The sequence below is a fragment of the Pezoporus occidentalis genome, unplaced genomic scaffold (genome assembly GCF_034315485.1).
Source record: "Pezoporus occidentalis ecotype Australia unplaced genomic scaffold, CSIRO_AGI_Poc_V1 ctg4, whole genome shotgun sequence".
Taxonomy (NCBI): domain Eukaryota; kingdom Metazoa; phylum Chordata; class Aves; order Psittaciformes; family Psittacidae; genus Pezoporus; species Pezoporus occidentalis.
In genome coordinates this window covers 18,237,837-18,261,881 of record NW_026915724.1, presented here as the reverse complement: position 1 = coordinate 18,261,881, position 24,045 = coordinate 18,237,837, and the positions used below count along the sequence as shown (strand labels likewise).

General features: G+C 46.2%; 1 protein-coding gene and 1 long non-coding RNA gene across 12 annotated transcripts in view; one reads left to right on the top strand and one right to left on the bottom strand.

The window, feature by feature from the left end:
• On the bottom strand, positions 1 to 21,873 carry LOC134171014 (uncharacterized). 2 transcript variants are annotated; one of them, XR_009967451.1, is made up of 3 exons: positions 21,373 to 21,873; positions 10,906 to 11,078; positions 1 to 315 (listed from the first exon to the last, which is right to left on the bottom strand). It is a non-coding gene; the product is annotated as an uncharacterized LOC134171014 (long non-coding RNA). The 2 variants fall into 2 exon arrangements; XR_009967452.1 differs by having other exon boundaries at positions 1 to 322; positions 10,979 to 11,078.
• Positions 21,869 to 24,045, top strand: part of GREB1L (GREB1 like retinoic acid receptor coactivator) — a 139,835-nt gene continuing 137,658 nt past the window's right edge. For 9 of the 10 annotated variants that reach the window (XM_062632868.1, XM_062632867.1, XM_062632864.1 and 6 more), the window contains exon 1: positions 22,120 to 22,256. The gene's annotated coding sequence lies outside the window, so the exon portion shown is untranslated. Of the gene's footprint in view, positions 22,257 to 24,045 lie in introns of all 10 variants that reach the window. The other variant, XM_062632859.1, reaches the window with a different exon arrangement.

Sequence of the window (24,045 nt, the reverse complement as noted above, 5' to 3'; positions counted from 1 at the left end):
TAGGTTTTCACCTTACCATTTCCTTTATTCAATCCACACTTGTCCGAATGTGACTTTTACTCTTGTGCCCAAGCATGACCTACCTTCCACCTCACTGATGCAGTGTCACCAGCAAGCAGAAATAAGCCCCCCTGTAAAACCAGCCCCTTTTGGAGCTGCACATCACAGCCAGGCTCACCCCTCCAGGCGTCGGTCATTGGAGACAAGATCAGTCTTGAGGATGCTGCTGTGAGCTGCTGGGTGGAAGAAACATGCTGCACGATCTTATTTCCATGGCAGAGTGTGCTCTCTTTCGGTGCTCTCCCATGCACAGTGCTATGGACTGAAAGAAAAGCAAGCTTTATAAAAGCAGACCTCCCTAGGAATATGTTCAGGGATGAATTCTCTTCTTCTGATGCTCAAATCAAGGTGAGGATTAACTTCACTGAAGACAGTGGAGCCAAACCAACACAAGTCAAAGGAGATTCAGACTGTACCTCTAAGAAGCATCTATTCCTATTACTTCCCAGACTTTAATTGCTGCAAATATATGAATCTTAATATTAACTGACTTCAAGTCATAAAGCCCTAATTGTATATGCAGACTACTAGTAACGCAGTGTGTTGCTGCTGCATAAAACACGCATAGATTGTACACAAATTAAAAAGCTTAAATTTAGCTTCAACCACACAAAAGACATCTTTATAACTAAGAATGATGGGAAGAAAGATCTCATTCCAAACCAGATGAACAACTCATTTTTTCACTGATCCTGGATTTGGCTGACCTGACTTAAATGTGACCTAAGACATTTCTTAGTGCTTTGGAAATTGCATCAACATACTTGGGTCGAAGATGCCGCAGTCAGGAAGAAAAAAAAAGGGGGGATTCTATTTTTAAAATTCTGCTGTTCCTGTTTAAAATAGATCAGTGAAGCATAACTTTTCCTATAGCTGTAATTCTTCAGGCTAAGCAAACTCCAGTAATTTCAAAGGCAGTGGGAACAAGGGGTCACTCGGGGCCAGCCAGCCAGCCAGCCAGAATTAACTCTTTGTTCTTTTCTAGGCAAAGCTTTTGTCACGTAATTGTTGTTGAAAAGAGCTTATAAGTGAAAAGTTAAGCTTTTCCTAGCAAGAAAGAACAATCTGAAAAAGTATGTAGCAGTCGTCTCAGGGGTGTACAAGAACACTGAGGGAAGAAAAACATCAAGGGAAATTCAGCTCTAGTATCTATCACTAGCACAGGACTGGATTTCCTAGAATCACAGAATGGTTTGGGTTTGAAGACCTTTAAAGATCATCTAGTTCCAATCCCCCTGCCATCAGCAGAGACACCTTCCACTGGACCAGGTTGCTCAAAGCCTCATCCAACCTGGCCTTGAACACTGCGAGGGATGGGGCAGTCACAACTTCTCTGAGCAACCTGTGCCAGTGTCTCACCACCCTCATAGTGAAGAATTTTTTCCTAATGTCTAATATAAATCTCCCCTCTGTCAGTTTAAAGCCATTCCCCCTTGCCCTGTCACTACATGCCCTTGTAAAAAGTCCCTCTTAAGATTTCTTGTAGGCCTCTTTAGGTATTGGAAGCTGCTCGAAGGTCTCCTCAGAGCTTTGTCTTCCTCAGGCTGAACAGGCCCAACTCTTTCAGATTGAACTCATAGCAGAGAGGGACCAGCTTGCAGATCATCTCCATGGCCTCCTCTGGACTCAGTTGAGCAGGTCCACATCCCTCTTGTTGGTGGCTCCAGAGCTGGACGCAGTTGCAGCTGGGTTCTCAAGAGAGCAGAGCAGAGGTGTGGAATCACCTCCTTCGACTTGCTTGTCACAGTTCTTTAGATGCAGCCCAGCACATGGTTGGTTTCTGGGCTGCAATCTCACACTGCTAATCTTCTCATCAGCCAACACCCCCAAGTCCTTCTCCTCAAGGCTGCTCTCAATTTTGCTAAATAACAACTGCCGCTAGGTAGCTGGTGTCAATAGGAGACTGCCAGCATCTATGAACACCTTCCAGCAACAGGAGGCTATGAGCCACAGCAGTGTACAAGCTTTTCCTGACATTACCAACAGTGCTGAGAGCCCCAAAGCCTTTCTGCAATATCATAGACCTGAAAGGCTTCAGATTTAGGGGAAGAAAGCAACTTTCCAGCAGCATGACCTGACCCCCTTGAATGCTTAACATGAATAGCATAGATCCTTGTTCCATGATTGTTTCGTATCAGGCAGCTAGACATACTTCATAAAATAAATCTTTTTTGAGCTAGTGTGTTAGATGATTTTTAGATCACATATTTTATACCAATATCCAAATAACCACCAAACATTGAAAAACCCAAGGAGGCATAGGTAGACTGTCCTTGCCATTAAGATGTTGTCCTGGGTTCAGCAGTAGCAGTCATGTTTTTCCTTCTTGGTAGCTGGTGCAGTGCAGTGTTTTGACTTTCGGCCTGGGAACAGAACTGATAGCGATGTTTTGGTTTGGCCAAGGACTTTGTGAGCCTCATGCTCTGCCAGGGAGGAGGGGAAGCCATTGACCCAAACTGACCAAAGAGGTATTCCATACCACAGCACGTCATGCCCAGGAGGTGTTCCTGGGAGATGGCAGGGTTGGAGGAGGTATCGGGCAGTGCTTGGTCGGACTGGGGAGTTATCCGGCTGGTGCTGAGGTGTTGTATTCTCTTCCCTTGTTATTTCCTTTATCATTATTATCACTGGTGGTAGCTAGTGATTTGTGTTATACACTACAAACCCGAGTTGTCAGAGCAGGGGGAGGGCAAGAAAGGGGGGAAGTCCACGACAGATGTGTTTAGCTGAAGCATGGACTCCTGGCCTGAATTCACACCTTTGAGCATTGGCTATTCCACAGATAATGTTCCTTGGAGTAAAACTCTGTCCTTATGTGACCTCAGCTGCACACAAAGAGTTGTCATCAATGGCTCAATGTTCAGCTGGAGACCAGTAACGAGTGGCATCCCTCAGGGATTGGTGTTGGGACCGGTCTTGTTCAACATCTTCGTCGCTGACATGCACAGTGGGATTGAGTGTGCCCTCAGCAAGTTTGCCGATGACACCAAGCTGTGTGGTTCATTTGATACCCTGGAGGGAAGGAATGCCATCCAGAGGGACCTTGACACGCTTGTGAGGTGGGCGATGCCAACCTCATGAAGTCTAACCATGCCAAGTGCAAGGTCCTACACCTGGGTCGGAGCAATCCCAGGCACAGCCACAGGCTGGGCAGAGAAGAGATTCAGAGCAGCCCTGCAGAGAAGGACTTGGGGGTGTTGGTTGATGAGAAAATGAACATGAGCCGGCTTCAGTGTGCGCTTGCAGCCCAGAAAGCCAACCGTATCCTGGGCTGCATCAAAAGGAGCGTGACCAGCAGGTCGAAGGAGGTGATCCTGCCCCTCTACTCTGCTCTTGTGAGACCTCACTTGGAGTATTGTGTGCAGTTCTGGTGTCCTCAACATAAAAAGGACATGGAACTGTTGGAACAAGTCCAGAGAAGGGCCATGAGGATGATCAGGGGACTGGAGCACCTCCCGTATAAAGACAGGCTGAGGAAGTTGGGGCTGTTCAGCCTGGAGAAGAGAAGGCTGCATGGAGACCTCATAGCAGCCTTCCAGTATCTGAAGGGGGCCTATAGGGATGCTGGGGAGGGACTCTTCCTTAGGGACTGTAGTGATAGGACAAGGGGTAACGGGTTAAAACTTAAACAGGGGAAGTTTAGATTGGATATAAGGAGGAAATTCTTTCCTGTGAGGGTGGTGAGGCACTGGAATGGGTTGCCCAGGGAGGTTGTGAATGCTCCATCCCTGGCAGTGTTCAAGGCCAGGTTGGACGAGGCCTTGGGTGATATGATTTAGCGTAAGGTGTCCCTGCTCACGGCAGGGGGGTTGGAACTAGATGATCTTAAGGTCCTTTCCAACCCTAATTATTCTATGATTCTATGACCTATCAGCTGTAGCTCAATTCACACTTCTCTAAAAGTTACTTGCCATCCTCCAGGCAAGTCATAGGATAGATGATTTTTTTTCCAATACTTTTCAGATATAGGAATGGCATTTAAAAAAGCCAAACAGATCCCAAGTGGCTTCCAACTGGATGAAGTAATGATAGTTTGGAACCGGAAAGGCTTGGCCTCAGTAGTTTGAGAGCCAAACACGGGAAACCGAGGTAGACATTCAGGCTTTGAAAACACCAGCTACCTTCTGTTAGTTTGTATCTACATTTACATAAACAGCTCTCAGCAGAAGAAAATGAAATTTGTTTAAGTATTTCAGCCAAAGGACAGCAATTATAACAATAAGGCACTCCTTTCCCTACCTTCAAAGCATTTGCTAGTATCAACAGCAGACCTGAGACCAACTCCTGAGGCTTCGATGTCTTCTTACTAAGCCAACTTGACACTCTACAGATCTGCTCTTTGCATTATGTTGTGAAATGTTTCAAACATTTTCTAGTCAGAGTGGTTTGTCCCATTGGTTATGGGATAGAAGTTACTTGGGTACACTGCAATGATGTTGCAAAGTCCTTTTTGAGAAAATAGCTTCTTCATGCCATAATTGCGGAGTGTGACCAGTGGATAGAATGGACTAATAAATCTTTAGTCTCAGGCCAGTGCCCTCTGAAACATTCATGGTTCCTTAGTTGTGCTAAGGTAATAACCTGCCCTTATGTGGCATAAATGCTTAATGATATTTTAACTTACACATCACTGAGCATGCATGGTTTCTAGGGAAAAAAAAAACAACCCAGATGTAAGTGTTTGAAGTATAAAAACCTTAGTGGTCTGGAATTGTATAGCAGGAAGGAATACCCTGTAGCTACAACTTACAGAAGCTCCTCATGTTGGTGTTGACAAAACCAAAGGGAGCCTTCTCCAACATTCCGAAGTATTCCACGTGTTTAATGGAACGTGCAGAACCTTTTGAGCAAAAAATCTCTTTCCCTTTATAAACAAATGTCTGCAGTATATAAACTATTATAAAGACTAATTTTTAAAGGCTTAGTCAAATATAAATTTATGACATGGTTTAAAAATGCTAAAGATAACTTCTAAAAATGAGTGGTGAGCTTGATTTATGCAGTGCCATGTGATTAATGCAGTGATATGTTTTGATCCTCACCAGGGTCTAAAGCACATAGAGCACATTTTTTCACCTTTTTCAGTACAGATAATACAGTTTACAGCAGTGAGAGTCAATTCAGAGAGTTAAGAGACAGGACAGTTGATAGCATGTAAATCTGCTTTTGCCTCTTTGGCAGAGCTGCAGGGAGTAATTCCACCAGGTTTGATTCAGTTTTTCTGCCAGTGGTACTTGTAAAATACTTTAAAATCTGTGGTTGAAAAGTGCAATATAAAGGTTAATTGTTCATCCTGTGTCTGGTACTAGAAAAGCTCTCCTACTGAAGGAGAAGAACAAAATAAAAGCAGCACCTTCATCCTTTTTTTCTTTTTTTAACTTTTCAAGTATTTTTAAATTTTCATGTTTGGATTCTGTTTCTAAAAATGCAGTTTAAATACCGGATCATAATTACACTTAGGAATGATCCTAATTGTTGCGATCAGGTAGTTCAATGCAGACTGTCATGTTCAAAGACTGCAGTTAGGTCCTACATGGAGCACTTTCCTGAAAATCTAGTCCCCTCAGGCAATGGCTGTGTTGAATTGTATAACCTAAACAGCACCAGACCACCAGTCAGATAAGAAATATGCAAAATAAAATCTGAAGAGCTGAAGGAAATGTAGTTTGAGGACATAGTAAATTCAGCTTTAGAACTAAGTATCAGATCAGGAGTTTGCAGTCACACATTGTAAAATATTTTAGAAAAAAATAATGATTTTAACTGAATTCTGTTTTAAACAATTTTAACTTTGTTGGGGTAGGTCTTGGGCTTGTTCTGGTACTGTCAGAGTAAGTTTCATCAGCTAGCTCTCAACTTCTTGTCATTTTTTCATCTCCAGGTCACTGTTGCCAGTCACTGGTGTCCTTTAACTGGAGGTTCAAGTCAGAGACTTCAATATCTGTATTGCAGGTGTTCCCAGCTATCTATCTCTCTTACCTCAGATTCCTTGCATGTTCTGCTTTTGACTTAGAATCATAGAATCATAGAATAATTAGGGTTGGAAAGAACCTTAAGATCATCTAGTTCCAACCCCTCTGCCATGGGCAGGGACACCTTACGCTAAATCATATCACCCAAGGCCTCGTCCAACTTGGTCTTGAACACTGCCAGGGATGGAGCATTCACAACCTCCCTGGGCAACCTATTCCAGTGCCTCACCACCCTCACAGGAAAGAACTTCCTCCTTATATCCAATCTAAACTTCCCCTGTTTAACTATGAACCCATTACCCCTTGTCCTGTCACTACAGTCCCTAATGAAGAGTCCCTCCCAGGATTCTTGTAGGCCCCCTTCACATACTGGAAGGCTGCTATGAGGTCTCCACGCAGCCTTCTCTTCTCCAGGCTGAGCAGCCCCAACTTCCTCAGCCTGTCTTCATACAGGAGGTGCTCCAGTCCCCTGATCATCCTCATGGCCCTTCTCTGGACTTGTTCCAACAGTTCCATGTCCTTTTTATGTTGAGGACACCAGAACTGCACACAATACTCCAGGTGAGGTCTCACAAGAGCAGAGTAGAGGGGCAGGATCACCTCCTTCGACCTGCTGGTCACACTCCTTTTGATGCAGCCCAGGATACGGTTGGCTTTCTGGGCTGCAAGCACACACTGAAGCCGGCTCATGTTCATTTTCTCATCAACCAACATCCCCAAACCCTTCTCCACAGGGCTGCTCTGAATCTCTCCTCTGCCCAATCTGTAGCTGTGCCTGGGATTGCTCCGACCCAGGGGTAGGACCTTGCACTTGGCATGGTTAAACTTCATGAAGTTGGCATCAGCCCACCTCACAAGCATGTCAAGGTCCCTCTGGATGGCATTCCTTCCCTCCAGGGTATCAACAGAACCACACAGCTTGGTGTCATCGGCAAAATTCCTGAGGGTGCACTCAATCCCACTGTCCATGTCAGCGACAAAGATGTTGAACAAGACCGGTCCCAACACCAATCCCTGAGGGATGCCACTCATTACTGGTCTCCAGCTGGACATTGAGCAATTGACCACAACTCTTTGCGTGCGTCCATCCAGCCAGTTCTTTATTCACCGAGTGGTCCATCCATCAAATTGATGTCTCTCCAATTTAGAGACAAGGATTTCATGTGGGACAGTGTCAAATGCTTTGCACAAGTCCAGGTAGATGACATCAACTGCTCTACCCCTGTCCATCAGTTCTGTAGCCCCATCATAGAAGACCACCAAATTGGTCAGGCAGGATTTCCCCTTAGTGAAGCCATGCTGGCTGTCACCAAGCACCTTGTTGATTTTCATGTGCCTTAGCATGCCTTCCAGGAGAATCTGCTCCAAGATTTTGCCAGGTACAGAGGTGAGACTGACTGGTCTGTAATTCCCTGGGTCATCCATTTTCCTCTTCTTGAAAATGTGAGCTATATTTCCCTTTTTCCAGTTGTTGGGAACTTCACCTGACTGCCATGATTTCTCAAATATGATGGCCAGCGACTTTGCAACTTCATTTACCAGCTCCTTCAGGACCTGCAGATGGATCTCATCAGGACCCATGGACTTGTGCACGTTCAGATTTTTAAGATGGTCTCGAACCAGTTCTTCTCCTACAGTGGGTGCAAGGCCTTCATTCTCACAGTCCCTACATCTGCCTTCCAAGACTCGGGTGGTGCGGTCAGAGCCTTTGCCAGTGAAGACCAAGGGAAAGAAGTCATTCAGAACCTCAGCCTTCTCCAAATCCTGTGTAGCCAGTTCTCCCAAGAGCTTCCTGAGGGGGCCTACATTCTCCCTAGTCTGTTTTTTATTTGCTATGTACTTGTAGAATCCCTTCCTGTTATCTTTAATACCTCTAGCTAAGTTTAATTCTAACTTGGGCCTTAGGTTTCCTAACCTGGTCCCCAGCTTCCTGGACTACATCCCTGTACTCTTCCCATGCCACCTGACCTTGCTTCCACCTTTTATAAGCCTCTTTTTTCATTTGAATTTTCCTCAGCAGCTCCTTATCCATCCCTGGAGGTCTCCTGGCCCTCCTGCTGCAATTCCTTCTGGTTGGGATGCAACACTCCTGAGCTTGTAGCAGGTGATCCTTGAAGATCAACCAACAGTCTTGGGCCCCGCTGCCCTCTAGGGCTGTATCCCATGGAACCTTCCTAAGCAGGTTCCTGAAGAGGCCAAAGTCTGCTCTTTTGAAGTCCAGGGCAGTGAACTTGCTGCACGCTCTTCTCACTGTCCTGAGGATCTCAAATTCGAGCATCTCATGATCGCTGCATCCAAGGCTGTCCTGGAGAATTACATTTCCAACCAGCCCTTCCCTGCTGGTGAGCACGAGGTCAAGCACGACACCTCTCCTTGTCAGCTCCTCTATTACTTTCAGAAGGAAGTTGTCTTCTACACAATCGAGGAACCTCCTGGATTGCTTGTGCCGGGCCGTACCGTCCTTCCAACAGATGTCAGGGTGGTTGAAGTCACCCATGAAAACAAGGGCCTACGAGCGTGAGGCTTTTCCTATCTGTCTATGGAGTGCTTCCTTCGCAGGTTCTCCTTGATCAGGTGGTCTGTAACAGATCTCCACAGTAATGTCTCCCATAGCTATATTCCCTTTAACCCTGACCCACAAACTCTCTGTGGACTGCTGACCTGTCCCCAGACAGAGTTCCATACTCTCCAGTATATCCCTAACATAAAGGGCAATTCCCCCTCCCCGCCTGTCGGGCCTGTCTTTTCTAAAGAGCCTGTAACCTTCCATTCCAAGACTCCAGTCACAGGAGCCATCCCACCATGTTTCTGTGATGCCTATTATATCATACCCCCGTAGACGTGCACACATCTCTAATTCCTCATGTTTGTTCCCCATGCTACAGGCATTTGTATGGAGGCATCTGAGCCAAGCTCCAACTGAAGCCTGCTCATTGGCTGGAGCGGCTGGGATATCTCTACATTGCTCCGAGCATTTATTATAGGTTCTGGCAACTGATTGGGTGTGTTGGAATGGAATGATGCCCCTCTCCCCCAACACATCTAGTTTAAAGCCTCCTTGACCAGCCTGGCAAGCCTCCTACCAAAACTGCTCTTTCCCTTCTTTATCAGACCAGCTCCACCAGCCCCCACTAGACCTGACCTACAAACTTGGGTCCCGTGTTCAAGGCACCCAAACCCCTGACTATGACACCACCCTTTTAACCAGTTATTAACCTGGCTAATCCTCCTAGCTTTTTTTAGGTCCTCCCCTGTATCCTGGAGAACTGATGAAAAGACAATCTGAGCTCCAGAGCCCCTAACCACCTCCCCCAGGGCTCTGTAGTCCTTCTTTATGTTCCCCAGGCTACTACTATCTATATCCCTAGCACCCACATGTATCACCAGGAGTGGGTAATAGTCCGTGGGATTTAACTAGAGCAGGCAGCCTCTCTGCCACATCCCTGATCCGTGCCCCTGGTAGGCAACACACCCCCCTTGAGAAGGGGTCCGGCTGGCAGACAAGTGCTTCTGTCCCTTTCAGTGTAGAGTCCCCTGCTACTACGACCCGCTGCTTTTTCCTAGCAGCACCAGTAGAGATCTTCTTTACCAGGGTATCAGCCGGCTGTTTCTGGCTCGAGTGCATTTCCTCATTAGCGCCCTGCAGGACAGCAAAGCAGTTCTGCGTGGGGACAACAGATTTAGGGGGAAGCCCCTTGCTTTTAATTGTCCTTTTCCTTCTTTTTTTGTTTTTTTTTTTTGTCACTAATTCCCAGCTTCCCAGGTTAACGGCCTCCTTCTTTCCTTCATGAGGTAGAGGTGAAGCTCGAGGCCCCTGCACAGTTTGGGCCAGGAGCAAGCATTCCTGCTTACTCTCAGCTTCCCTGACATCTCGCAGTCTATTAACAGCATCCCGCAGCTCAGTCACCTGCTGCAGGACTTCTTCTGCATCCACCCTCTGCCTCCAGCCTTATATGCTGAAGATGGTGAAGCAAGACAAGATGATGACAGAGCCAGAGCTGCATTTCTGTCAGTAAAGGGTCATGCTACGAGTCATGTGCACCTTTTGTATTTCTCTAGCCCTGTCTGCCAAAATCCAGCCTGAACTCAGCTGAGGAGCTGGACATGTTGTCAGTGGATATCATGACAGAGCTTACAATGACATTTCTGTGCAGATATTGCAGGGTGGACACCAAAGAGACTGGAGCAGTGCAGGGCAAAGCTTTGAAGTGTGACTACAAAAAGTCTAGTGACAGGAACGGGCTGCCTGGTGCCACAGGGTACTGCTGGTTCCTGAGGAGACCGACTTACCTAAACTGGATACATTGGCAGCTTGAGGGCAGTCTTCCCTTATTTTGAGTCTAAGCAATCTCCTATTAGAAAGAAAACAGGGAATTCAGGGATGGTGATTGGACTGTCCTAGCAGATGTGGCCACAGGGAAGAAGGGTAGGTGGGCTGTGCCTTCTCTCCTTGGGTGTTGCTTACAGGGGGCTTCAAGGTGAAAAAAATGAATTACCTGCCTGTTTGACAGCTCTTTCCTGATTGCATTTTTTTCTGTTTGTTTGTTTGTTTGACTTCTTTTGTGGGGTGCTCCAGCTTTCAGGGCATGTTGCCAGGGGTTATGTGCTCTGCCAAGCGGAAGCCTCACGTTCTTGAGCAGGCAACATCCTGGTTCCACCCTATCCTGAACGGGGTGTGCTCGCATGTACTGTCAAGCACACTTTATTTCAGACAGACATTTGGTGAAAAGAAGTTATGCTAATCCTGCATTTCTCCCATAAACTGACCACTATAAAAACAAGCTGTAGCTTGACACAGCAATGTTGTACCCTTTGGAGAGATCTGAGGAGAAGAGATGCTTCCCTATATGCGCACAGGCTCTTTCCAGGTGACGACATATCCTCAGGCAGCATTTGCTATTGCTGTACTGTGGCATACTTCGACTTGAATGACAAGGGACTTCAACTGATTAGAAATGATGTGAATCACTGTCACATTCTCCAGCAGGGCAGAGATTTCACCTGCAGACCATTGCCCACAGACAAGTCGCTATCACCAGGGCTGGCCTAGAAAAGGAAGATAAAAAATAGTGATGCAAGGGTCTAAACAGAAAGGAAAATAGTTACTTACCTTTGTAGTCATAGAAACATAGAGCCATAGAATCAGCTATGCTGGAAAAGATCTTTAAGATCATCAAGTCCAACCATTACTCCAGGACTGACAAGACCACCACTAAACCATACCACTGAGGGTCTCATCTACATGGCTTTTGAACATTTCTAGGGACAGTGATTGCGCCACTTCCCTGGGCAGCCTGTTCCAATGCGTGAGCACACTTTTGGTGAAGAAATTTTTCCTAATAGCCAATCTAAACCTCCCCTGGCACAACTTGAGGCTGTTACCTCTTGTCCTGTCTCTTGTTACTAGGAGAAAAGACCAACCCCCACCTCACTTCATCCTCCTTTCAGGTAGCTGTTGAGTGAGATAAGGTCCCCCCCAAGCCTCCTCTTCTCCAGACTAGATGCCTCAGTTCCCTCAATGTTCCTCATCACACTTATTCTTCAGAATCTTCGGTCTTGGTTGTCCTCCAGAGGACAGCTTCACTGTCCTCTGGATCTGCTCCAGCACCTCAGTATCTCTCTTGCAATGAGGGGCCCAGAACTGACCACAGGATTTGAGGTGCGGCCTCACCAGTGCCGGATACAGCGGGATGATTGCTCCCCTGGCCCTGCTGGCTCCTAGATCATGAGGAGATAAGAACTGCTGAATTTTTAGTCCCTAGACAGGGCTTTGTATAATGTATAATGTATATATGTGTAATTCAGGGGACAGATGGTAAGTTTGCAGTGGTGAAAGCCAGGGAGCAGGAAAGCAGCTGGGCTCAGAAGCGGTGCCACCTTTGCTAGGCGGCAGCTGAGCCTCCGAGCTTCCCAGTGAGGCGGCAACCCCGCGGCGCATATCGGCAGCCCGGAGACACGGGCTCCCGAGCTCTGCCCCGCCGGGCACAGGCAGGCCAAGCTGGCCGCCGGGGTCTCGGTGGCAGCCGGCAGCGGACCGCGCTCGGCTTCCCCGGCCCTCCTCAGGGCCGCCGCTGTGAGGCTAGACGGGCCGCTAGGCGGCGCTGCGACTGCGCAGAGCTGGGCGGCGTTTTACTGTCTCCCTCGCAGGGGCTGGGTTGGTCAAGTAACGAAACGCTCCCCGGAGGGTAAGACAAGACTTCCCCGGAAAGGAGGGAATGGCAAGCGGCACACGGGAGAAGGGCTGGCCGTTAGGCAGCCAGAAGGGGCTGCTGTGACGCAGAGCCACAGGGATGCTGCAGGGATGGAGAGCAGAAATACGGATAACAACCGTTTCGTAAGAATGCGGCTCTGAAATTATAGGAACGAGGGGGTTTCAATAACGTATTAGGTGCTATATCGGGACAGTAGAAATGCCACCAGAGATGTAGACAGGAGAGAAGCTTCAACCAACATAACCATGCTCTTGTTAAGAAACACTTTAGGGGGATTTGTTAAGACTTGGTTTTGGCTCAGGGTTGCCTGGGATTTTTGCCCATGCACAGTATAAATCGTCGGATGAACAAAGGTTGGCAGTGGGCTTATTTTAAGAATTTCAATAAATACCTCAGTTCTGCATCTAGGAATAAAAGCAATTGGTTTCACTGCTATGGAGGAAGCAGGAGGTGTCTCAAAAGGCTCTAAACAACACCACTGATACCATGCACCTTAACATCAGAAAAGGTGTATTGTTAACATCCCAGAGCTTTCTAAGAGCTGACAGAAGAGTGCTCTCAGTCACTAAAACTCACTTTCAGGAGAACTGGAAGTTGAGAGGATCTCCATCAGGTGGGAAACAAGTTCACATTGGAATTGTACTTTGAAAGGTAAACAGAACAACCTGGTCAATTCAGGCTGTGAACTTCTGTCCAGCCTGTAGCCTGGATTCTTCTCCCTACAGGCTTCATGAAAGTCCAGAGCATGAAATGCATGCAGCTCAAAATGACTGTTAATAAATACCAAAATACAAGGAACTACATTACTTTTGCCAACCGACATGGATTTACAGGAAGTAGATTCTGATGAGATAATTGTTACCTGTATCAGAAGAGTAAGACCTTAATTCATAGAGACTGATATTTTCATATAAAACTATTGCATAAGGCTTTAGTTTTGCACACTTTGTTTTGCTGTTTTGCACAGTTCTTTGATCAAGAGCTTATAGCAAATTAATGTACCAGATATGTTCAAAATCCAGTGGTTAACTCAGTGGTTAGTCTTAATGCTAAACAGTCATCGTTCAGTATCGCTCATTGTTCAGAGCGTTAACCAGAGGAGCTCCACCTGGATTGCGTCCTGGCTATTTTCCATTTCTACCTGTGATAGAGAAGAAAACATAAACTCATCGTATTGCAACAGACCAGAGGAACAGAAACAAAAATAGGTCACTGATGTAATCAGGTGGTAAACAGAAAGCAAGCATGTAATACATCACCTTATTACAGGTAAAGATGAAGCTCTGTATCTAAGAACAGAGAATGAAGGCCACAGTAATAAGATGTGAAACCATATTTCGAAGCAGTGGCTCTGGAAAAGACTCAGAAAAGAATGGCACAGCCCCTGAACAGAAACTCCCACTGAAAAGGGACCTGAAGGGGTATTGTAACCTTTAGATGTACTGAGAGTGGAGTCTTAAGTCAGGCTAGTGAAGTTACAGTAGTTTGGGATTTGTTTGGCACTAATCTTGCTGTTACACTGAAATGCTGGTCTAGTTCTTCGAGGCTCGGATCAGGGAGGATGTTACCACATTAGTGGAGGGAGAGATGGATGTTATTTTGCTCTACTAGATCCAGAGCACATGTGAAGGAGCTCCTACCTCTCCAGGGACTTCCCTTATAGGCAAGAAAATGGTGTGACATAGCCATCAGAATGATGAAGTCTGTGACAGCAGAGCTTTTCCTATCTTGAAAGACGAATAGCTAGCTTCAGATATGACAGCTATCACTTATTAGTTTCTTGGAACTGAAACCATTCAATGCTAACTGAACTTTTCTCACAGGTGGAAGCAAGTACCTTTGAGATCAAGGTTTGCACACTTCTCCTCCATGACTGGGAACAATATTAGGTCCCCTAATATAGTTATCTTAAAAAGGAAAACCTTATACGTGTCTGAGGATAAATGCAAGACTGAACTTTTACTGAACTTCGGAAAATACCAGATTAAATGACTTGATGGAGTTTCCCCCATTCAAGAGAGAGAATGTATTTCATCCCCCTGGAGTTCTTGGAAAGGAGGTGCAGAAAGAAAGGGTTTAGCATGTACCTGAGTTATGCAACCAGCTGTCAATTTGAATCCATTAATTCAGAGCTCTTGTTCAGTTCACTGCAGGGGCTCAGTTCAAGCATCTTGGAAACAAAACCTGGCAAGAACAAGAATTCATGCCTTGTCCAAAGGTTTTCCCAAACCCAGGCACCCCTCTTTTTGCCCTCATATTTTGCTGTTGTACTGCTTCCCCACAGAGCTGCTGATGTCAATGCTTGCATGTGCCCCTGCATGTGGGTTTATGTGCATGCAAGCTACCTGCATTTTAACACCTCCCCGCTGTATTATGTTTTTTCACGTCAGTCACGGCAGCACAGCCTATTTATTTGGGAAGTTAAAAGTACCTAAAAATGTCCATTCTTTTTACTGAGCTGGCATACAATTGCTTTCTGATAATAGAAAAAAGGGAACATTGGAGAGCACCTGCTCCAGCTCCCTGCTGAGAACATGGCTGAGTTAGCACCTGGTGTTCAGCATCATTTCCAGTCAAGTTGTAAGTGTGCCAAGGATGGAGATTCCTCAGTCCCTCTGGGCAACCATTGCCTGAAAGGATTTATTTTTTTCCCCTAACATTGTGGTGGAATTTCTCTTCTTGTTCCTGATAGGCAAGCGTCTACTGGTGTTTACAAGCGAAGGCTGTGCGTTTGATGGCAATGCAATGAAGGACAAACTTCTTTGCAGGGAGGTGGCATTTACATTCTTGAGCATGCTCTTGGTCTATCTGGTTGCTCAGCAACTCGTCTCCAGTGAAACCAGATAAGATTTGAGTAGCAACATTGTTCTCCCAGCCAACAGGCAGTTAAATGACCAGGTAGTTGACCGAAGCGTTTGATGAAGTCAACATAGACTCTGTTTCAACCAGTACTTTAATGATCATTATGTTTACCTCTCTCCATGTCCATCCTCACATTCTAGTTTTAGTAATATCTAGTTTTCTCTCTAGTAGCATCTCTTGAAGGATTTTATAAACCATTCCTAGTATCTGTCTGCTTTCAACTCCAATAGCACTGGTCTCCTACCTCAGATCTTCTACTCACAAGGGATATGCTTTTCCTCCTACTCTCAACTTCATTTAGAATTGAAAATTTCAAAATCTTAGGATTTTCCAAGTTTACTTTTGCATAATGTTCAAATTCCTGATGCTGATGATCACAGCAGACGTAGAGAGGACTCAATCACCAAGAGTATAAATGGCTGGCATTTCCAGTTCCAAGTTCCCACCACAGCTGGAGCCACCATCTGTGAGGCACCACATGGCACATTTGGTATTTTGGGAAAAGTGTTACTCTCAGGTGACCCCTTGAAGAGGTTCCTACTGAGCCAGACAGCACTGCACCTTACTTTAATTCTGGGGTGCCAAAACCTAAGGGGAATCCTTGACTTTCAACTACAAAATGTTACATAAAACTGAATTTACCTTAAGGAAAATTCTTCCTCAAAGGTCAAGGGTAAACAAAACAAAACAGTAATAAAGAAAGCAAAGAAGGGCAGAGACACCATACATGTAGGATTACTGATCTGGAAATGCTACAGCTCAGGAAGCAGAAGCCCAGGTTATGTGGTCTAATATTTTTTGTCAAGTTCATAAACGTTATGAGTTTACTAAACGTTATGAGTGAACACAGTAAGAGATTTATAGAATCATAGAATAGTTAGGGTTGGAAGGGACCTTAAGATCATCTAGAGCTGGCTTTCTGTTACTTCAGAGGAACAGAACCTCCTGTAGATGAAGTAGAAGACCAGGAGGGATTTGGTTTGCATAACCTGGACCTACCCTTTCTCTGGAGCTGCTGGGACATGGACCATTCTATACAATAAACACATAATAATGGAATAGAGATTAACTATTTTTATGTTAAGAATAACCCACAGTATTAATGAATCCAGTTTTTGTAGCCCTTGGGATTTTCTTCCTGTTTTTTGGCTGACTGGACAGCAGCTGGTTTTGGAATTGTTTCTAACCAGCAGTGCAAGCTGGTTTCCTTCCCTCCTGACAGCATCACAATCCTGTCTGTTTAACTGGCAGGAGGTACCAAGAAACCTGTACAAAAAGCTCAATATGTAAATAAAACATGACCTGAAACATCATGCTGGAGCCATGAGCATCCAACCCTGTCCAAGTGTGGACTAGGGGATATACATACTGGCTATTGTGGGTTCCAAGGTGAAGTGACGCATATCACCCAAGGCCTTGCCCAACCTGGTCTTGAACACTGCCAGGGATGGAGCATTCACAACCTCCCTGGGCAGCCTATTCCAGTGCCTCACCACCCTCACAGGAAAGAATTTCCTCCTTATATCCAATCTAAACTTCCCCTGTTTAAGTTTTAACCTGTTACCCCTTGTCCTATCACTACAGTCCCTAATGAAGAGTCCCTCCCAGGATTCTTGTAGGCCCCCTTCAGATACTGGAAGGCTGCTATGAGGTCTCCACGCAGCCTTCTCTTCTCCAGGCTGAACAGCCCCAACTTTCTCAGCCTATCTTCATACCGGAGGTGCTCCAGTCCCCTGATCATCCTCGTGTCCCTCCTCTGGACTTGTTCCAACAGTTCCATGTCCTTTTTATGTTGAGGACACCAGAACTGCACACAATACTCCAGGTGAGGTCTCACAAGAGCAGAGTAGAGGGGCAGGATCACCTCCTTCAACCTGCTGGTCATGCTCCTTTTGATGCAGCCCAGGATACGGTTGGCTTTCTAGGCTGCAAGCACACACTGCCTGCTCATGTTCAGTTTCTCATCAACCAACACCCGCAAGTCCTTCTCTGCAGGGCTGCTCTGAGTCTCTTCTTTGCCCAACCTGTAGCTGTGCAAGCTTTTGCAAGGTTTGTAGGCATATAGATAGTGCTACATTTAACTGGGGGTTTTTGTTTTGGGTTTGTTTGGGGTTTTTTCTTTCTTTCTTTGAGAAACAAGAAAACAGCTACGAGACAAGTAGCTAAAATACTCTGTGTCTGCACACCTGCAGAGTGCAGGTTAAGACAGCTCAATACCAAGACCCTAGAAGCTGCCCAAGAGAGGTGTGGTGGCTATTAGACATGTTTCAGAGGCTCTGTGGGAAACCTTCACTGTGGAAAAGCCAGCTGGCAGGTCACACCCCACAGCACATACCTACTTCTTCCTCTGTGCTTTAAGAGAACAGAGCCAAGCTGTCTCTACATCCACATACCACCATAAATCTTTTGGAGAAGATGGGAAATTTATAAATGTGGGAGTAGGTAGCTCTGTAAGCTCAGAGATTTGCCTCCACAAGACTAAGAGATCTGCTGTTGACAGCACTTGGGCCTGTTAAGATGTAGTGAATGCTGGACTAACTTCACTTAGCAGCCAAGCTCTTCATTAGCACAAAGTCAGGCTTACCATGATGTGTATGGACCTGGCAGGAAAACTGGGAGGGGAATGACTGTTAGTTCTGGCAGCTACACAAGCCTGGGGAATTTACTGTAACCTGCTTTAAGTAGGAATTTTGTCTGTGGAAAGGGAACCGTGACAAAACCAAGTTAGGGCTTGTGCAGTCTTATCCACCTCAGCTCAAAAATGTTTTCCATTTATAAAAACACCAAAAGCTCGAATGCATCTCTGACTTTGTGAAGACAAAAAAACAAACAATCAAAAGAAAGTCACAAACCAAGACGAAAGTTTGACACTCTGTGTAGATAAACCTCCATAAACTCTAAATAGTGAAATATGTGAAGCAATATAAAAAATTATAAAAATGCCTTGCACCACAAACACTGAGTGCTGTAATTGTAAGATGTCTGGTTTTCACCTTTAAAATGCCCAGTTTTCGTGGCTTGACTGCCATATAGATTCAGGACCATTTTCTCTGCTGTTGTTAACATTCTTTTTAGCTCATGAGCAGCATCTCAACCCAGCTGGGTTCAGAATAAGTATCCCAGCAAACATCAACCAGCAGTGACTTTGATGAAATTCACTACTTTTACTGGTAACAGCTACAGGAAACGCTGCAATTTTGGGTTTTAAGAACTTCTACAATTGAGTTTCACTCAACAAACTGTGTCAGTGCCATGAAGAAAAGCCCACCTTTGAAGGCTCTAAATTTAGTTGCTTATATGAAATTGCCACTGGTCTTTTTCCTGTGTATGACTAACAAGACGGGGGATGTACAATGTGAGTGTACATGTTAAGTGAGTGGTTCTGTTGAACATGTCAAATGGGGAAGAGTGGGTGGAATCTTTTTATATCCCTGTGGTAACTGATTGGGTGATCACAAGGAGAGGGACTGCATTCATCCAGTAGTGGTGGTGCATAGGTGTGTGGTTTAATCTAGGTCTCTAAACTCCTTCAAAAGTCAATGAGAAGAATATGGGGAGAGGGTTTGCCTTTTGGAGGTTTTCATGTGAGAATGGGATGAAACTGCCTGCTGGAGCTGCCAAGTTGTTTTCACTGTCTGTAAATAAAGATAGACTAAATCTGTGTTCAGTATGTATGAAGTTGATAGTTCATGAATAACAAGAAATTAAAGCAGAGAGTTCCCTTGTGTGACTATTTATGTTTTTTTAAATATTATTTCTGAGGTTGGATACATCAAGTTATTTAAATGTATATTTAAATGTAATATGCATGACATAAATACAACCTCTAGTTTAGAGAACGACCTAAGATGAACTGACAACCTTCACTTCCAGAAAAAGAAAGGTTGAAATCTATGGGGAAGTTTGCCCCAATGGCTATGAAAGGGGGAACTGTTAGTTCCTATCTACAGTATTTAGAACACTATATCCAAAAGATGTTACTGCTCCCAAAACAAGAATATATGAAGAAAATGAAGAGATACTTCAAGGTAGGGGAAATCAATTCATTGCGAAGGCTCAGGAGTGAAGGGTACCCATCAGCCTCTGTAGTTCCACTGGGGGGCCATCAATCTTTGTGCAAACTGTAGTCTCAAACTGTGCTCTTACACAGAATAGAAGATAACATAGGTAATGGTATTTTGCCTTGTGACTATGAAAATGGTCAAAACCCAATCCATGAGTGACGATTTCCCCCTTTATTGCCTAGGGAGGGATCAGAAAATGCTGCTCGCTAAATCAGGTGCTGTTTTGATGCTGTGTCTTTACCTCAGTATTAACTGGCCCTGCTTCCCAAGGCGAGCCTCTAATTGCTGTGTGACTGCATGTCTGCTGTCAGTAATTCCTAGTGACTGACTCTAATTTCTCACCTCTTGAAGTTGCACTTTCTTGTTTCCTCAAACATTCTTTTGTTCTTGATGCCAGTATGTTCCCCAGACTGTGTGGTCTCTCCTTTATTTCACACCAGCAGCTGCTTTGGCATTCTGCATCTTCTGTTTCAGACACATGAGCAGCTCCACATCCACACAGTTGTGTTGTGAATATTATGGCTTCAAACCCTGAAAGAGTTTCATGTCCTAAAATGTTCTTGTTACAGATTTTATCCTGCCATCTGATGTGCAATATGGCCCACAGATGGTACAGATGAAACCACCCTTCAAGCTGTAAATGTTGATAGTCAAAATAGAAAGTTAAAAGAAAACACGTAGTGAATGTTCCTTCCTTTTAAAAAAAGCAAACAAAAAATAAGTCTGAATAGGAAAAGAGCTACCAGAATAATTCTCACTTATTCAGTAGATACCACTAAGTAAATTGAAACGGTTTGAAATGTGAAGGGAAATCTAGACTGCAATTACTGGGATCAAATTAGATATAATTAAGTAATCTAGGTTAGAATGATCATATGCTATAGCAGGTATTCTACAGGAGCCTTGATATGCTTTCAAATAGCTCATGAACTTTTAACAGTAATAATAAAGTCACACTCTAAATCTGTCTGGGGTCATATGGCAGGGACTGACACTGTTATTGCACTGTTATTGCTTAATTCAGTTCTATTTTGCCAAGTATCAACAGCATAGTTGACATACACAGAGTACAAGCAGACATACTAGAGTGGCAGCTCTTTTACAGCTATCTACTTCCAAGTTTTTGGAAAAATTAAGTGAATGACTTTGAACAGACAAAGTGGCAAAGCTTTAGGACTTGATCCTAAAGCCTGGTCTCACTTAGCAAAGTCTCTGAAGTTCTGCTTCAGCTAAATTTTTAGCTATCTGCTGTTAAGGATCATATTATTAGCAACATTTTAAATGCACAGACAGCAAGATAAGCTAATGGAGGACAATGTCTGCAGGTAAATCCACAGCTGAAACCCAGCTCTACACAATTAAAGTATGTGAATAGACCTGTCAAAACCAACAGATTTAGTTATTCACATAAAAAAATGTATTTCAGGATCAAAGTAGCCAATGAACAAATCATTTGCAAAGCTTTATTTGGGAGGTTCCTTGGTTTTGAGAACAACTAGATATGAAAATATACGTAAGAATGTTCTGGAGCTCATGGCTACAGCCATGAGCTAAAAAGTACAGAACTACTACAGAGAAGTGACAAGTTGGTAGGGACAGTTTTTTCTGTCACACTTTTTGATGGAAAGTCTCATTATCTCTTGTAATGAGAACGCTCACTGGGATGCTGGAACTTCATATTACAACCTGCAAATACAAAGGATGTCAGAAAAGTACTGGACGTCTTCTTTTTCTCAGTGTCACACAGCAGTAGGTGATACCACTACCACTTTTTTGTCACTATCACTTTTTTTTCTCAGCTGTTGAGGCAGAAAGATAAGACATCACATAAGACTGAGCCCTATGGCCCTGAGAGAAGAAAAATGCTTTTTGATAGGCTCTGAAGAAACACACTCTTTGAAAAGCAAAAACTGAAAAGGAGAGGAGATGGTTCACATGGTAGCTTAATCAATCAAAGGTAAAAGGAAGACAGTGCAAAATCATTTTCCCCCAGTTCAAGGGATATTTACCCTCAGGTGCCCTGCTGTATTTCTAGTCTCCTTCCCATGCTCCTGTTAAGTCTGACCTTCATCTTACATACACAAAGAATCCAAACCCACTACTTCCCCATGCAGACTAGGACTCCATTTACAGCTTTAAATGCTCCAGATCCTTCTGTTTTCATCCCCTCCATTGGACTCAAATGCCCTCATCTCTACGCACCTTGCCTTGATCCCTGTTCAATTTAATCTCCAATGCAAGTACAGCCACAGCACCCTCCTAGCACGCAAAGCCCTTTCAGCTTCTACTTCACTGCTCTTGGACTAGCTCCGCTGCTAAGTAAACCCAAAACATAAAGTGACCACTTCAACTTTAAACCCTGCCCGCAGTGCTGACCCGCCCGCGGTGCTGGACCGCCTCTCGCAGAGCAGTGCAGATAGCCTTCCATCTTCAGCCTCCTGGACTTCTGACACGGTTTTGACGCTTCCCAGCTCCGTCCATGGCTCCAACACCGTGCAGGGCCTCATCCCTCCCCTCCCTGACTGGAAGCACCCCAGGTCGCTCTCTCCTCACAGAGATCCGCCGCCATGCCCCAAGCCCCACTGCCCTCCGAGGTCTCCTCCACTAACCCGCGTACACCGTTCACAACCCACCACCTCTTCCCATGACACGACGCGGCTCCAGCCCCGCCGCTCTGGGGCTGGGACCGGGGCTGGGACCGGGGCCGGGGCCGGGGCCGGCTCGGGGTGTGCCGGACACCCTTCACCTGAGCACGGCTCCGTCTTAACCACCACCCGCTGGCCCCACGACCCCTCTCCTTCCCTGCTGTCAGAGCAGGAGGGGCGGCACCTGCGGGCCCGCCCCATTCTCCTCCCCTCGCGTCCCCTCCCCTCCTCCCGCCGGAGAGAGAGAGACACGGAGGCCCGGAGGGAGACGGTGGCACCGAGGGCGCCGGGCGGGACTCCCGAGCGCAGTTGCTCGGTGCGAGGGGAGGGAGGTGGAATATACAATTAAAAGCATACAATAAACAGTTTAAATTTAAAAGCAAAAGATCAAGGGAGGGGTGGAAAGGGAGCGCTTCAACTTCTCTCTCTCTACCCAGCAAGGTAAGGGAGCGGCGGGGGGCGCGGGGCTTTACTTCGCCTTCTCGCCGGTGCCTGGGGAGGGCACAAAGGTAGCGGGGCCGGGGCGGTGCAGGGCGGAGCGGCTCCTCGCTCGCTGGGTCGCGCTCGGTGTCAGTCACCCCGCGGAGGGCAGCACAGCACTGGCGGTAGCGAGGGGCTGCGGCCGGTGTCACCGGCGGGATGCTGATGCCCTCCCCCGACAGGGCTCCAAGCCCTTTGTTACCTTCGTTTTGGACTGGGGGGGCCGTGTGGGGTGGTAAATGACCCCTCGCCGACGGGCAAGGCGGGCATGGCCGAGCCCCGAACGCGCTGTGACGGAAGCAAAGCAGCCCCTGTGCGCTGGCGGGCGGCAAGCAGCGGGGTCCCGGGGAGCGGGGGGTGATCGCGGGGGTGCAGGTGGCTCTGCTGGAGAGCGGGCGGGCGGGCAGCGAGCTTCCCTGCGCAGCGCTGCCATGTGGGCGGCCGCCGGCAGGGGGCTCGGCTGCCTCGCCCTCCGCGCCCCGGGGGTGGCTTCGCCTCCGGGGAGAACGGCGGCGGCGGCGGCCCGGGGCGGGGGTGCGTGTGCCTGTGGGGCACTGCTGCACATGTGCCGGCCGGGTTTGAGGAGGGGAGGGCAGAGCGCAGGGTCTTCTTACATGGAGGAAAGGGGTGTGTGTGTTTCCCTGTCGATGGTGTCCCCTGGAGACGCGGCAGCCCAACGGGCAGTAACGGTCGCGGTGTGAGGCACCGAGGGCAGGCTGCCGTCGCGGTCCTTGTGACAGGCAGCCTCGCGCTGATTTTCCTTCACCGTGGCGACAGGTCTTGTTTGATGTTGGCAAGTGAAGGCAGAGGGGATAAGCCGGCTTGGACGGACCTACCGGCGGCTCTCCGGGCGGCTGGCCCGTGTGTGAAGGGGCGGCCAGCCGCCCTCGGCAGCCGTTGAAGTACCGCCGGGGTCCGGCCCGTCCCTCCCCAGCGCTGCCCGTGGCCTTCCTGAAGTCTCCGAAAGATGGAAACTTTGGCTAAGCCCCGGGATTTTGGGCAATGCAGGGGTTGGGTCTGCCAGGGTCTGCTCTTTGTTTAGGCCTCAAGCCTGCAAATATTTATCCGTATTCTGAAATTAAGAATTATCGATGCTCAGATGTGTTTGAAGTGCAGGAGACAACCTTCAAGTTGCCTGGTAGAGAAGTATTTCCCGTGTCTTGTGCTTGTCAGTGTGTTTCCTTTAACTACCCTTAAGATACGACCTTTTTATGTAGTTCCATTTGGCTTTTTTTTTTAATTGGTGACTCTTACAACTTTCCCACTGACTGATGTTTTAAATGTTATTGAAATAATATTTCATGCTTCATTGATGCTTTGTTACAAAGGGCTTTTTTAAAGGTTGAGATAAAAGGCTGCTGCTGAAGAAAGTATTGTGTCTTATTCCCTGACTAGGAATAACTGAAGCACTTTAATTATATTTTTTACAGTTATTACTATTGTTTAGATCTGACAGTGAAGCAAGTAGGTGCATATTTCAATTGCAGATAGTTATATATGTGATCTCTGAGAGGACAGCTAAACTTTTCTGCACTTCCAAATACTGTAAGGCACATTTAAGTTTGGTTTTTGTTGAGGAAATACGCCTTCTTAAGAAAAAGCTCATTACATATGCACTAATGGGATTAGAAAAACGATTTATTTGAAAATATTAAACCTTACCCTGTAGAATTTGCTTGTGAGTGGGACAAAAGCACTTATGGAGCTGGTCAGTTAACTTCGTAAATACCTCTTTGCCAAGGAGTAAGGC